This window comes from Thalassophryne amazonica, chromosome 18 (genome assembly GCF_902500255.1).
Source record: "Thalassophryne amazonica chromosome 18, fThaAma1.1, whole genome shotgun sequence".
In the NCBI taxonomy this organism is placed as follows: Eukaryota; Metazoa; Chordata; class Actinopteri; order Batrachoidiformes; family Batrachoididae; genus Thalassophryne; species Thalassophryne amazonica.
The window spans coordinates 15,568,077-15,580,838 of NC_047120.1; the positions used below are offsets into that span (position 1 = coordinate 15,568,077).

The 12,762-nt window shown below is 42.0% G+C and overlaps 1 protein-coding gene across 1 annotated transcript in view; it reads right to left on the reverse strand.

Moving 5' to 3' along the window:
* The window catches only part of LOC117530914 (zinc finger protein 518A-like), a 39,143-nt gene that overhangs the window by 23,441 nt on the left and 2,940 nt on the right, over nucleotides 1-12,762 (reverse strand). Inside the window, exon 2 of the mRNA XM_034193875.1 lies at nucleotides 5,562-5,733. The gene's annotated coding sequence lies outside the window, so the exon portion shown is untranslated. The remainder of the gene's footprint in view (nucleotides 1-5,561; nucleotides 5,734-12,762) is intronic.

A 12,762-nucleotide genomic window follows, 5' to 3' on the forward strand; every position in this document is an offset into this window, starting at 1 on the left:
GCCTGCTGGGCACCAGTTACCAACCCTCATTCATGCACTGCAAAAAAGCAGCAAACTTGCTGCACTTAGTTTTTAAACAACACAAATAGTGAGAGGATCTTTAACAGGGTGGTACGCAACTGTATACTGAGGAAAAAATTAATCATTCTGAATTTTTTTGTCAGCGTTATGAGAAACCTACACAGTGAAAATTGTATTCAATTCCAATAATATTTAGGGGGAGCTCAGGTGAACTGAAGTTTGGGTGGGGCAAGTTCATTCATGAAATTTTGTATTGTACTGTTGGTGTTTAAGCTTAATATTTAGATTTTTTCACATCAGGGAATTGTTTTCTGTGATCAGCAGTTAAGTGCAACAGGCATTTCAGTTGGTCTTCATCTTTCGTAAGCTTGGCATTGGAATCTTGGATAAGAACAACAGCTCTTTCTGCAGTCATTCACAACCTTGAGGTTATCTGAGTGAGCTTTGGCATGTAGGAAATGGCCATCATCAAGCCAAGTCTTCGGCTCCTCTTCCAACTTTTCAATGTCAAGGATCAACATGTCCAATATTTTCTTTGAGCTTGTTGTTGCTAGAGATTCCAGTGATGAATTTTCTTCAAAATTCATAAGACGTTCTGGACATTCCTCCTCTCCCTCGTCATCTTTCATGGTGTTTTATCATGTTTTTCTTCATTTCAAAGGGCACAGAAGGATCAAAAGCAGCCAGAGACACCAACTCCTCAGGACGGTATCAAAAGTGCCCTTTGAATCTTGAAAATGCAGCTTTGCTGATCTTAGGATGATGATCATTTTTGAGGGTTCTTAGGAAGAAAAAGTCACTGTAAGGAGCAGATGACGTAATGGGTGCTGTGAACCAGGCTTTCATGTAAACGGTAACAGCAAAGATACTTACAACACAAAGGTACCTGGGTTCATGTGCTGTCAGATCTTCAATCGAATCACAGAAAAAGCACACTCTAATGGTATAGGTCACCTTAGCCATTCACCTTCCATGATGCATTGCACCAGGACATTTGTGCTTTCCAGGAGTTTAATAGCTCCACACTACCCTGTATTAAAAGCTCTTAAACTTTAATTTCAAGGGAAGAGCTGGTGTGATAATGTCTGCAAAGGTGGGCAGCCTAAAGCCCCTTTGACATCGGGGCTGCTTCGAGTTGCGTTGGACGTCGTCATGACGCCGTCGCGTGGAAGCAACCCAGTGCCGAGATGATGCAGCTCAATGCTACAACAGCGTGAGGGGCGCAAAGGATGAAGCAAATCGGTCGCCAAGAATTAAACATGTTTAATTTTTTTTTTTTTATGCGTCCTGTGCTCGACGCAGAAATTAAGTGGTTTCAGCGCAAGTCAGAGCAACAGGATGGTACTCAACGTGACTGGAAGCCACACCCTCACAAGACAACATTACCCGACGCCAATTTATGATTCCTGTTGTGTTCCATTGTTCCCAAAGTATAAATCATGCAGGATTGTTCTTATACCGTGTACACAATACAGTAAAACTACACGCTCAAAAAGAGTGCAGAAAAAAAATAATAAAATACTGACTGCAGCTGCTGCAGCTCCTCGCTCTCATAAAAGTGTTTAAATAAAGTCCATAAAAGTCCTGCTCACAGACTGATTGCCAGAGACAGGACATGTCCACATCCAGTAAGAAGTCCGGACATCTCCAGTCCACTCATGGACGATTCGTTCGCGTGCGCACATGTGAACAATTTAAAAAAAAATCTGTCTGGCTGCAGGCAGTTAGTTCCTTGTTCTCCCCTCAAATTCTCTCATCACTGTGTTAAAAAAAAGGACACAAAAGGACATAAGTCCTGCTCTCAGACTGATTGCCACAGACAGGACATGTCCATATCAAGTATAACTCCAGACATCTCCACATTTGCTCACGGACAGTTCATTCGCACACATCTCGCGGTCAAAGGAGGAATGATAAACTATAACAGAACTCAGAGTGCAGACCTGCAGCTCAGCACAAGAACAAATATAAACTAGAAGAGAAATCAGAGTGCACAGTCTGTCTGCAGCCAAATTGTGCACTCTGATTTCTCTGTGCAGAGAACCTGCAGGCTGCGTTCCCACCTCCTCTCTGCCCCTTGCTGCACGCACCTGACACAGACATTCCTGCGTCATCATGACGCCACAGGAAGCAACTCAAAGCAGCCCTGGTGTGAAAGGGGCTTAAGGGTGGTTGAGCTAACCCCTAAATGTTAACATATTTCAATTAAAGGGAAGTGTGAGATGAGCTGCTTGGTCTGCTGCCACAACTCAGATATGTGACAGAAAATGAGAGAATAAAGAGGATTAGAGTGTTGTCAGCAAGTTGGTGGCGGGGGGGGGGGGGGGGGGGGACATAGTGTTTTCTATGGCAAACACTAAATGCTAAATGTAACAATTTTCAAGTGTGTATCACTAGTAAATAAAAAAGTCAAATGAGTCGACTATTCTAAAAAAATACAAAATAATGCGTTATATTTTTGGTGCCATATGCCCAGAGAAAAATTAAGTCATAAAGATGGATAAATTGGCCTGATTTCCTCTGCTGCTGATAAACACTCAGACATGTCAAGCTGTGAGGAATGTGTACTTTGATGACATCATCTCAGGCCACACCTCTCGAGATGCACAGAGAAAAACATTGACATTTTGATTTTGATTTTGATTTTGTTAGCAAAGAAAGTCATGAAGTCATTACTAGTTAAAGTTAATGGAATACTCAGCTCAATAGAGCTCTGACTCTTTGTCAGCCTGGCTACAGTGCTGAAAAGAAACCTGGGGTTGTTCTTATTTTCTTCAATTAGTGATGAGTAGAAAGATGTCCTAGCTTTACGGAGGGCTTTTTTATAGAGCAACAGACTCTTTTTCCAGGCTAAGTGAAGATCTTCTAAATTAGTGAGACGCCATTTCCTCTCCAACTTACGGGTTATCTGCTTTAAGCTACGAGTTTGTGAGTTATACCACGGAGTCAGACACTTCTGATTTAAAGCTCTCTTTTTCAGAGGAGCTACAGCATCCAAAGTTGTCTTCAATGAGGATGTAAAACTATTGACGAGATACTCTATCTCCCTTACAGAGTTTAGGTAGCTACTCTGCACTGTGTTGGTATATGGCATTAGAGAACATAAAGAAGGAATCATATCCTTAAACCTAGTTACAGCGCTTTCTGAAAGACTTCTAGTGTAATGAAACTTATTCCCCACTGCTGGGTAGTCCATCAGAGTAAATGTAAATGTTATTAAGAAATGATCAGACAGAAGGGAGTTTTCAGGGAATACTGTTAAGTCTTCTATTTCCATACCATAAGTCAGAACAAGATCTAAGATATGATTAAAGTGGTGGGTGGACTCATTTACTTTTTGAGCAAAGCCAATAGAGTCTAATAATAGATTAAATGCAGTGTTGAGGCTGTCATTCTCAGCATCTGTGTGGATGTTAAAATTGCCCACTATAATTATCTTATCTGAGCTAAGCACTAAGTCAGACAAAAGGTCTGAAAATTCACAGAGAAACTCACAGTAACGATAGATAATAATAAATAAAACTGGTTTTTGGGACTTCCAATTTGGATGGACAAGACTAAGAGTCAAGCTTTCAAATGAATTAAAGCTCTGTCTGGGTTTTTGATTAATTAATAAGCTGGAATGGAAGATTGCTGCTAATCCTCCGCCCCGGCCCGTGCTACGAGCATTCTGACAGTTAGTGTGACTCGGGGGTGTTGACTCATTTAAACTAACATATTCATCCTGCTGTAACCAGGTTTCTGTTAGGCAGAATAAATCAATATGTTGATCAATTATTATATCATTTACCAACAGGGACTTAGAAGAGAGAGACCTAATGTTTAATAGACCACATTTAACTGTTTTAGTCTGTGGTGCAGTTGAAGGTGCTATATTATTTTTTCTTTTTGAATTTTTATGCTTAAATAGATTTTTGCTGGTTATTGGTGGTCTGGGAGCAGGCACCGTCTCTACGGGGATGGGGTAATGAGGGGATGGCAGGGGGAGAGAAGCTGCAGAGAGGTGTGTAAGACTACAACTCTGCTTCCTGGTCCCAACCCTGGATAGTCATGGTTTGGAGGATTTAAGAAAATTGGCCAGATTTCTAGAAATGAGAGCTGTTCCATCCAAAGTGGGATGGATGCCGTCTCTCCTAACAAGACCAGGTTTTCCCCAGAAGCTTTGCCAATTATCTATGAAGCCCACCTCATTTTTTGGACACCACTCAGACAGCCAGCAATTCAAGGAGAACATGCGGCTAAACATGTCACTTTTTTTGAATTTTTTTCACGCCTGTCGATTGCGTCATTTGCTTGTAAGCAGCCTTTGTGTGAGGATGGGTGGAGTCTCTTGTCATTTTTTTCTTTACAAGGAAATGGCGGAACGACTGGAGCAGTGTGACTGCATCAAATTTTGCCAGAAACTGGGCGACAGCCAGGTAGAAACCATTCGGATTATTCAGACGATTTTCGGTGACGATCCTATGGGCATCACACAGATTAAGGAGCGGTACAACCGGTTTAAAGACAGCCGCACAACGGTGGAGAGCGAGCCGCGGTCCGGGTGGCCATCAACATGCTGAAATGAACGGATCATTCCAAAGTGAATGTGTTGGTGATGTGGGACCGTCATGTGACTATCCGAGAAATTGCAGAAGAGGTGGATATCAGCACTTTTTCGGCACATTCCACTGTGACAGAAGATTTGGCCATGAAAAGAGTTGCAGCGAAATTAATCTGCAATAAGCTGATGGCGCAGCAAAAGCGCCACCGTGTTGAAGTCTCACAGGACATGTTGTGACATGCCCAGCTCTTCCACCATTCGGAAGATTCAGATGGCTTTCGGTGGCTTTTCAGTCGTGTGACTATCCGAGAAATTGTGGATGAGCTGGGCATGTCACAGCATGTCCTGTGAGACTTCAACACAGAGGTGCTTTTGCTGCACCATCAGCTTCGTGCCCAAGCCATCGGCATGAATTTCGCTGCAACTCTTTTCATGGCCAAATCTTCTTTCACAGTGGAATGTGCCGAAAAAGTGCTGATGTCCACCTCTTCCGCAATTTCTCGGATAGTCACATGATGGTCCCACATCACCACAGGGTACACTTTGGAAATGATCTGGTCATTTCAGCATGTTGATGGCCACCAGGAGCACAGCATGCTCTCCACCATTGTGTGGCCATCTTTAAACCGGTTGTACCGCTCCTTAATCTGTGTGATGCCCAGAGGATCATCACCAAAAGCCATCTGAATAATCCGAATGGTTTCCACCTGGCTGTCGCCCAGTTTGTGGCAAAATTTGATGCAGTCACGCTGCTCCAGTCGTTCCGCCATTTCCTTGCAAAGAAAAAATGACGAGAGACTCCACCCATCCTCACACAAAGGCTGCTTACAAGCAAATGATGCAATCGACAGGCGTGAAAAAACTCACGCATGCGCACAAAGGTTCAAGGTTGGCTCATGCAAGCACACAATTCAAATCCATCAGGTTATTGAAAAAAATAAAAAGGTCGGACACTATGTGCCACAAACGTGGATCCAGCACAACTCTGAGTGTTTACCTGTAGAAACTGAATAGCTGCATCCAAACTCAGATGGGCTGACTTTATCTCTCTACTGTTTCAGAAGATCTTCTGTCCATTGTTCTTGATTTGAAAGTCAAAGAAAGATTTTCCTTTGTGTCTGCGTCCCCCTTTTTCCACAAGCGCACAGAACCTGACAGGATTCAACCACCTGAAATGATGAAAAACATTAAATAACACACAAGATGACAACATGCAACACTCGTTTGTACTTGACGATGCCTGACACGTTTCATGATGTCAACAGCAAAGTCTCCACAACACGCTATGCTAACAGGCAGGCGTCTTCCGATTTGCTGATGGAAATTTAGTCATGCATTTATGCGGGTAAACACAGACCAATGAAATGCATGTTTTCACACACAGGTGACATACGCACAACATGACATCTCGGGCTTCACAATGAACAGACTCACTTTTGGCTTTCTTATTAAAAGAAAAATGTACTGTTCCAATTATTTCACAATCCATATGTATACCTCATGAGTAGTGTGATTATGTGATCCAAAGCTCTGTCAGCAATACTGAAATAAATGCATTTTCAGTTTAATCAGAATCAGAATCAGAAGAGGTTTATTGCCATTGCCAGTGAACAGGATTCACAGACTAGGAATTTGCTTCGGTACAATGGTGCAACATTAAGAAGAGATAAAATGCTAAGATAAAATATAACATATGTGTCAAAATAAGATAAAATCTAAGATAAAAAAAAGAAATATGAAATATGAATGGCTGTGTGCAACAGAAAAACAGAGAAACAGAAAAAACAGTGCAGTGGGAGGAGTGCAATTAAAAACTAAAGTACACTGTCTAAAGTGACCCGTGATAAAATGATAAAGTGACAGAGTTAAGCTTAAGGTGACTGAGTTATGAGGAGTTCATGAGTCTAACGGCAGAGGGGAAGAAACTGTTCTTATGGCGGGAGGTTCTGGTTCGGATGGACCGTAGCCTCCTGCCCGAGGGGAGTGGTTTGAACAGACCGTGTGCAGGGTGAGAAGGGTCAGCTGTGATCCGACCTGCTCGGCCCAGAGTCCTGGAACGTGTAGGTCGTAGAGAGACGGAAGGCTACAGCCGATCACCTTCTCAGCAGAGGCCACAATGCGCTGCAGTCTGTGTCTGTCCCTGGCTGTGGCCCCGGCGTACCACACTGTGATGGAGGAGCAGAGGATGGACTCGATGATGGCCGTGTAGAACTGCACCATCAGCTGGACAGGCAGCTTGGCCTTCTTCAGCTGCCGCAGGAAGTACATCCTCTGCTGGGCCTTCTTGATGAGGGAGCTGATGGTTGACTCTCACTTGAGGTCCTGGGTGATGGTGGTGTCGAGGAAGCGGTGACAGACCACAGTGGTGATGGGGCTGTTGGTGAGGGCGAGGGAGGGCGGGGGGGGCTGTGGCTTTCCTGAAGTCCACGATCATCTCCACTGTTTTCTGGACGTTGAGCTCCAAGTTGTTGCTGCTGCACCAGGTCACTAGCCGGTCCACCTCCCTCCTGTAGGCAGACTCATCCCCATCCGAAATGAGTCCGATGAGGGTGGTGTCGTCCGCAAACTTGATGAGCTTTACAGCTTTACCTCGTGGCTGGAGGTGCAGCAGTTAGTGTACAGGGAGAAGAGCAGAGGGGAAAGGACACAGCCCTGTGGAGATCCTGTGCTGAGAACCCGATTAATTAATAATTAATAGTTAGTGGTCAGTGGTCTCAATCTGATTCCAGAGAGGGCCAAGAGGGTGCAGGTTTTCTTTGCAACCACCCACTCAACCAGGTGATTTCACTGATTAACTGATTCCATCTCCTCAGTGATGTTAATCAGAACAGAAGTAGCTTTTCATAAGCTAAATTAGATGTGATCAAATGTCAGGAGTATGTATTTAGTTCATGCACTTGAATCAAAGTTTTTTGTGGCATTATCAGGTTTTGTTGTTTTTTTTTTTTTCCTACAACTTTTTCCGTTTCTGAATTCTTTGTCAGATCATTTTCATAGAACATTTGTTATCTTTACTATGCGCAATTTGTCATTGCTTTTTGGCACTTGGTTTCCGACTGATAACTGGAAGATAGACAAACAGGCAGAAAATTGGAACCTCCATTTAATTTTGGTGGTGTAGTTAAATCCATAACAGAAAAATGAGTGTGACTGAGGCACTTTTGATTGAGATTAGGGCTGCAGCTATCGATTATTTTAGTAATCGAGTATTCTATCGATTATTCTGGCGATTAATCGAGTAATTGGATAAAAAGTACTTCTGCATTTTTAAACATCAATAGTCCAGTTCTCTCCCTAAGCAATGGCACAATGTCACTGCACCAAAGTATTGGCATTTTGCTGAAATGGTGATGGGATGTGGCTTTCTGTTTTGTTTTCTCCAACTTGTAAAATGTAACCATTTTTAAGTTTTGGGTTTTTTTTATAAAGGTTGGTGGACTGGGTCCCTGCGTGATATTATAATAATATTTTTTTTATCCCTCTTTCTCTGCAATTCAGCAGTTGCATTTCAGCTGGAGGTTGAACATGCAGCCTCGCAGTTACTTTTTAATTATTTTTTATTTAAGTTACCGTGTTTGTGAAGTGTTGTGTGTTGCCCAAAAGAGCAAAAATTAAAAAGTCAAACAGTGCGAGTCTGAGGAAAACACAGAAGAAAGAGTGGACTTCTGCTCTTTGTCAATGTAGCCGGGGACAGAGCTGTGACTCGCCTGGTCTGACAGCCCCTCACACTGGGCAGAGAGAGACAGCAGCCGGCCACCGGGTCAATAGTCCCTCCCCACATAGAGCGGACCGTGTGTTTTTTAAAAATAGACAAACACACTGCTTCGCTTTAAATGCACAGTAAGTCTATTTCAGATGATCAGCGTGGACCATCTTTCTCTTAAAAGGCTTTATTTTACTCTATGTGTCACGTTGGGAAGCTGTAGCTATCTTTGCTAATTTGATTAGCTGCTATGCTCCAGTCTTCTGTTTTTTTTCCTGCGGACGTTGCAGCGCCACACACAGGCCGGGCATATGTACTACAATGTTAAACAAAGCTTCGAGGCACAGAATTTGCCTCGAACATTTTTTGTAATCTAATTATTCGAGTTAGTCGACTAATCATTAATAATTATAATGCAAAATGTACACCAAATGGGCTTTTCAATATTAAGTTCAAATGTCCACAAAATCCACAATCCAGATCAGATCCAGATCAAACTTTGTCAGGTGATAGTGAGTGCCAGTCTGCACCTCACTTTCAAATATGAGAGTGATTGGGGCACATTTGATTAAGATATAATGTAAAATATACATTAAATTGGGTTTTCAATGATAAATTTAAATGAACACAAAATCTGCAATCGGGATCAGATTTGGATCCTACATGAAATTTTATCTTTATCTCGCAATACATGACCCCATGCATCCTCACTTCAATACGGTGCAGTCGTCCTGTCCCCTTTGCAGAAGAGCACTCCCAGAGTATGATGTTTCCACCCCCATGCTTCACAGTTTTCTTGGGGTTGTTCTCATCCTCTAAACATGGTAAGTGCAGTTGATTCCAAAAAGCTCTATTCTGGTCTCATCTGACCACATGACCTTCTCCCATGCCTCCTCTGGATCATCCAGATGGTCACTGGTGAACTTCAAACGGGCCTGAACATGTGCTGGCTTGAGCAGGGGGACCTTGCTGCCCTGCAGGATTTTAAACCTTGACAGCATCATGTGTTAATGTAATCTTTGTGACTGTGGTCCCAGCTCTCTTCAGGTCATTGACCAGGTCCTCCTGTGTAGTTCTGAGCTTTCTCAGAATCATCCCTACCCCACAAAGTGAGATCTTGCATGGAATCCCAGACCGGGGGAGATTGAGAGTCATCTTGTGTTTCTTCCACTTTCTAATAAATAATCATAACAGTTGTTGTCTTCTACCAAGCTGCTTGCCTGTTGTCCTGTAGTCCATCCCAGCCTTGTGCAGGTCTACAGTTTTGTCCCTGGTGTCCTTAGACAGCTCTTTGATCTTGGCTATGGTGGACAGGTTGGAGTGTGATTGATTGAGTGTGTGAACAGGTGTCATTTATACAGGTAACAAGTTCAAACAGGTGCAATTAATACAGGTAAAGAGTGCAGAATAAGAGGGCTTCTTAAAGAAAAATTAACAGGTCTGTGTGAGCCAGAATTCTTGCTGGTTGGTCGGGGATCAAATACTTATTTGCAGCAGTAAGATACAAATAAATTATTAAAAAAATCATACATTGTGATTTCCAGAATTTTTTATTAGATTATGTCTCTCACAGTGGACATGCACCTAAGATGAAAATTTCAGACCCCTCCATGATTTCTAAGTGGGAGAACTTGCAAAATTGCAGGGTGTTCAAATACTTATTTTCCTCACTGTATCTTCTGATATAAATGCTGACTTTTATCTTTTACAAACACTGTTTGAAGAGTGCTTTCAGTGAACAGGACCATATCATGAAGCAGTGCGTCATATGACCTCAGTAGCACACACAGTGGAGTCAAAGGGATAAAACATTTTCACTAACCATAGAAAACTGAAAGGTCGTCTATGGTGTCAGATCAGCGCCAAAACCACACTCGCATAAAAATGCCTTTAGGTGTATTATATTATTTCACACGCATAGAAATTAACTCCACGCTCCACTCCAATTCTGCGTGGGCGAGGAAACTGTTCCTCAAGCGAGAGAAAAGGTGCTGCGAGAGATGACCAGCACGCTCTTGCCCTCTCGAAGTTGATTTCTGCACATGCGCAGGGGATTTCTACTCTCTCGCTCGAAAATTCTGGCACTATGGGAGGAGGGTTTTGGCATCATGGGGAGGGAACCTGCATATATATATATATATATATATATATATATATATATATATATATATATATATATATATATATATTATGGTGGTTCAAAAAAATAAAAGTTGGAAATTCATTACTCTCACCCCTTCATTTTATGATGCTTTGGGAAGAAAGAAAGCCTGCCAAATATTTTTGTCATACATTAATATTTAGAGGTAGCACATCATAGCTGAAGGTTGTAAATATATCAATTAGCGCTGCCCGAGTGCCCGTGCAATAGGTTATCCATTATCCAGTATCTAATCACATCACTTATAAAGAGGATAGAAGTTAACCACCTGAGTGTAACTAAAGTATAATTTTATATTCAATTTAAAACTATACCTGGGTTTAAATATTTCTCACAAACAACATACTTTCAAAAATGTTATTTTAGGCTACAAGCTGAAAATTTTGCTTCAATTCACAGCTTCTTTTCTTTCAGATCTTTGGTGATGGTGAATCTAACATGAGATAAATGTAAAAAGAGACACTTGCTGACTTAACATGCTTAACCATTAACTGGAAACTTCAGTACAACATGTCAGCTACTAGAAGGAGAACATTTGTATACCTTATTGGTTCCACCGACTGAAATAAAGGGAAACAAATTGCCCTCAAATGGGCAAATACTCAAGGTATTTTTCTTCAAACACACTGATTTGAAGAAAACTGTCCATGATGCTGCTGTGACCTCTATAGACATGGCAATTCCTTTTTGGGAGAGAGCTAGAATCCCACTGAGGGCAAAGCAGCATCTGATCACAAAGTTAGAAAAGGTGTTCGGAAAATGGAAAACATTGAAAAAGACCAAGAATCGCAATACAGACAAGCAGAAGAAAGATGAAACAGTGTTTTGTGAATCTTTGGAGGCCTTGTTTGACATGGCACATCAGGATGTCCTAACAATGATAAAGTTTGAAGATGACAGACAGTTCCTACTTGCTCAGCGAGAGAAAGGTAGAGGATGCATGACAGGCATAGATAAAATACAAACTGCCAAAGAACAAAGAGCAGAAAAAAGGAAAGCTGCAGAAGCAAAATACAAAGAGAAACTGGAGGAGCGTGGACCATCTAATGTCTCACTACCTGACACTGTCTCCAGCCAGAGTGAAGAGAACACAAAAAGTCCAGATGAAGAATTTGTTATGCCAGTGCCACAAAAAGCCAGTAAAATTAAAGCTGTTGTAACACCAGGACTTGCAGCAGCATTGGATAGGACCAAAACAACAGACAGAACCATTTTTGGTTTGAAGGACAACTTAGAAAGAAAGCAAAATATTGGGTATAATTCAAATAAGCAAGAAATGAGATATATCTCCACAGATCTTTCTAGCTATTTTGTTGGAGCAGCAAGACAAGCTGAACATACAAGCGACAAGTTCCGAAGTTCCGCGCCCAGCTCGGTTCGGCCACAGCATACTTGCGGCACGTCTGACATGGTGGTTAAAAATGGTTTCTGCTGACACCCCCATCCTCTGAATGGTTTGTACCGACACCACACACTCGACCCGTGTGTTAGTCTCACCCTTTTTGAACAAATCATCAGTGAAATCACCTGCTGAAGTCAGTGGCTGCAAAGAAAACCTGCACCCTCTTGGTCCTTTCTGAAATACTTTGGACACCACTGGTGTACACGATTATCATGTATATAGTCTCAGCCATGGTGATACACACTGGACCCGGCCAATATTCTCTCTAGAGTTCACCCTCTTACATAGTTTGAAGTTTCACAAGGACAGTGTGCATGCTATGCTGGAATAATGTCCTGATGTCAACAATATGTTATTGAGTCTTAATGTAAATAAATATGAAACTGGTCACTGGATCCTTGATCTCTGGACATAATCGGAAATAAACAAAATCTGTAGTTTCTCTCAAAAACATTTCCTTTCAGATACTGACACAAATTTAACTCCATACCCTCTGAGCTGAGCTCTTGAAAACAGCTATGCTGCACGTCAACATCAATGTCATAAAGAGCAGAGTAGGGTTGGATATCGAGAACCGGTTCTTTTCGGCTATCGTTAAGAAATGATTTGATCCACCAATATCAATAGTATTTTTGCTTAATGATTCCCTTATCGGTCCTTCAGAGCAGTCATTGTTTTTTAGGGTGTTTGTCGGGAAAATGTTCATTTCTCTACGTTGATTACAGACCCTGCAGTGGCTCTGTAATCAACCATTGCCTCTAAGCTTTGTTTACGTAGTAGTACATATGCCAGGCCTGTGTGTAGCGCTGTAACGTTCCCAGAAAAACACAGAAGACTAGAGCATGCCCATAAACGGTGTAAAGGCTAATCCAAAAGCTACCGCTTTCCAATGCTACACACAGAGTAAAATAAAGCCTTTAAAGAGAAAGAGG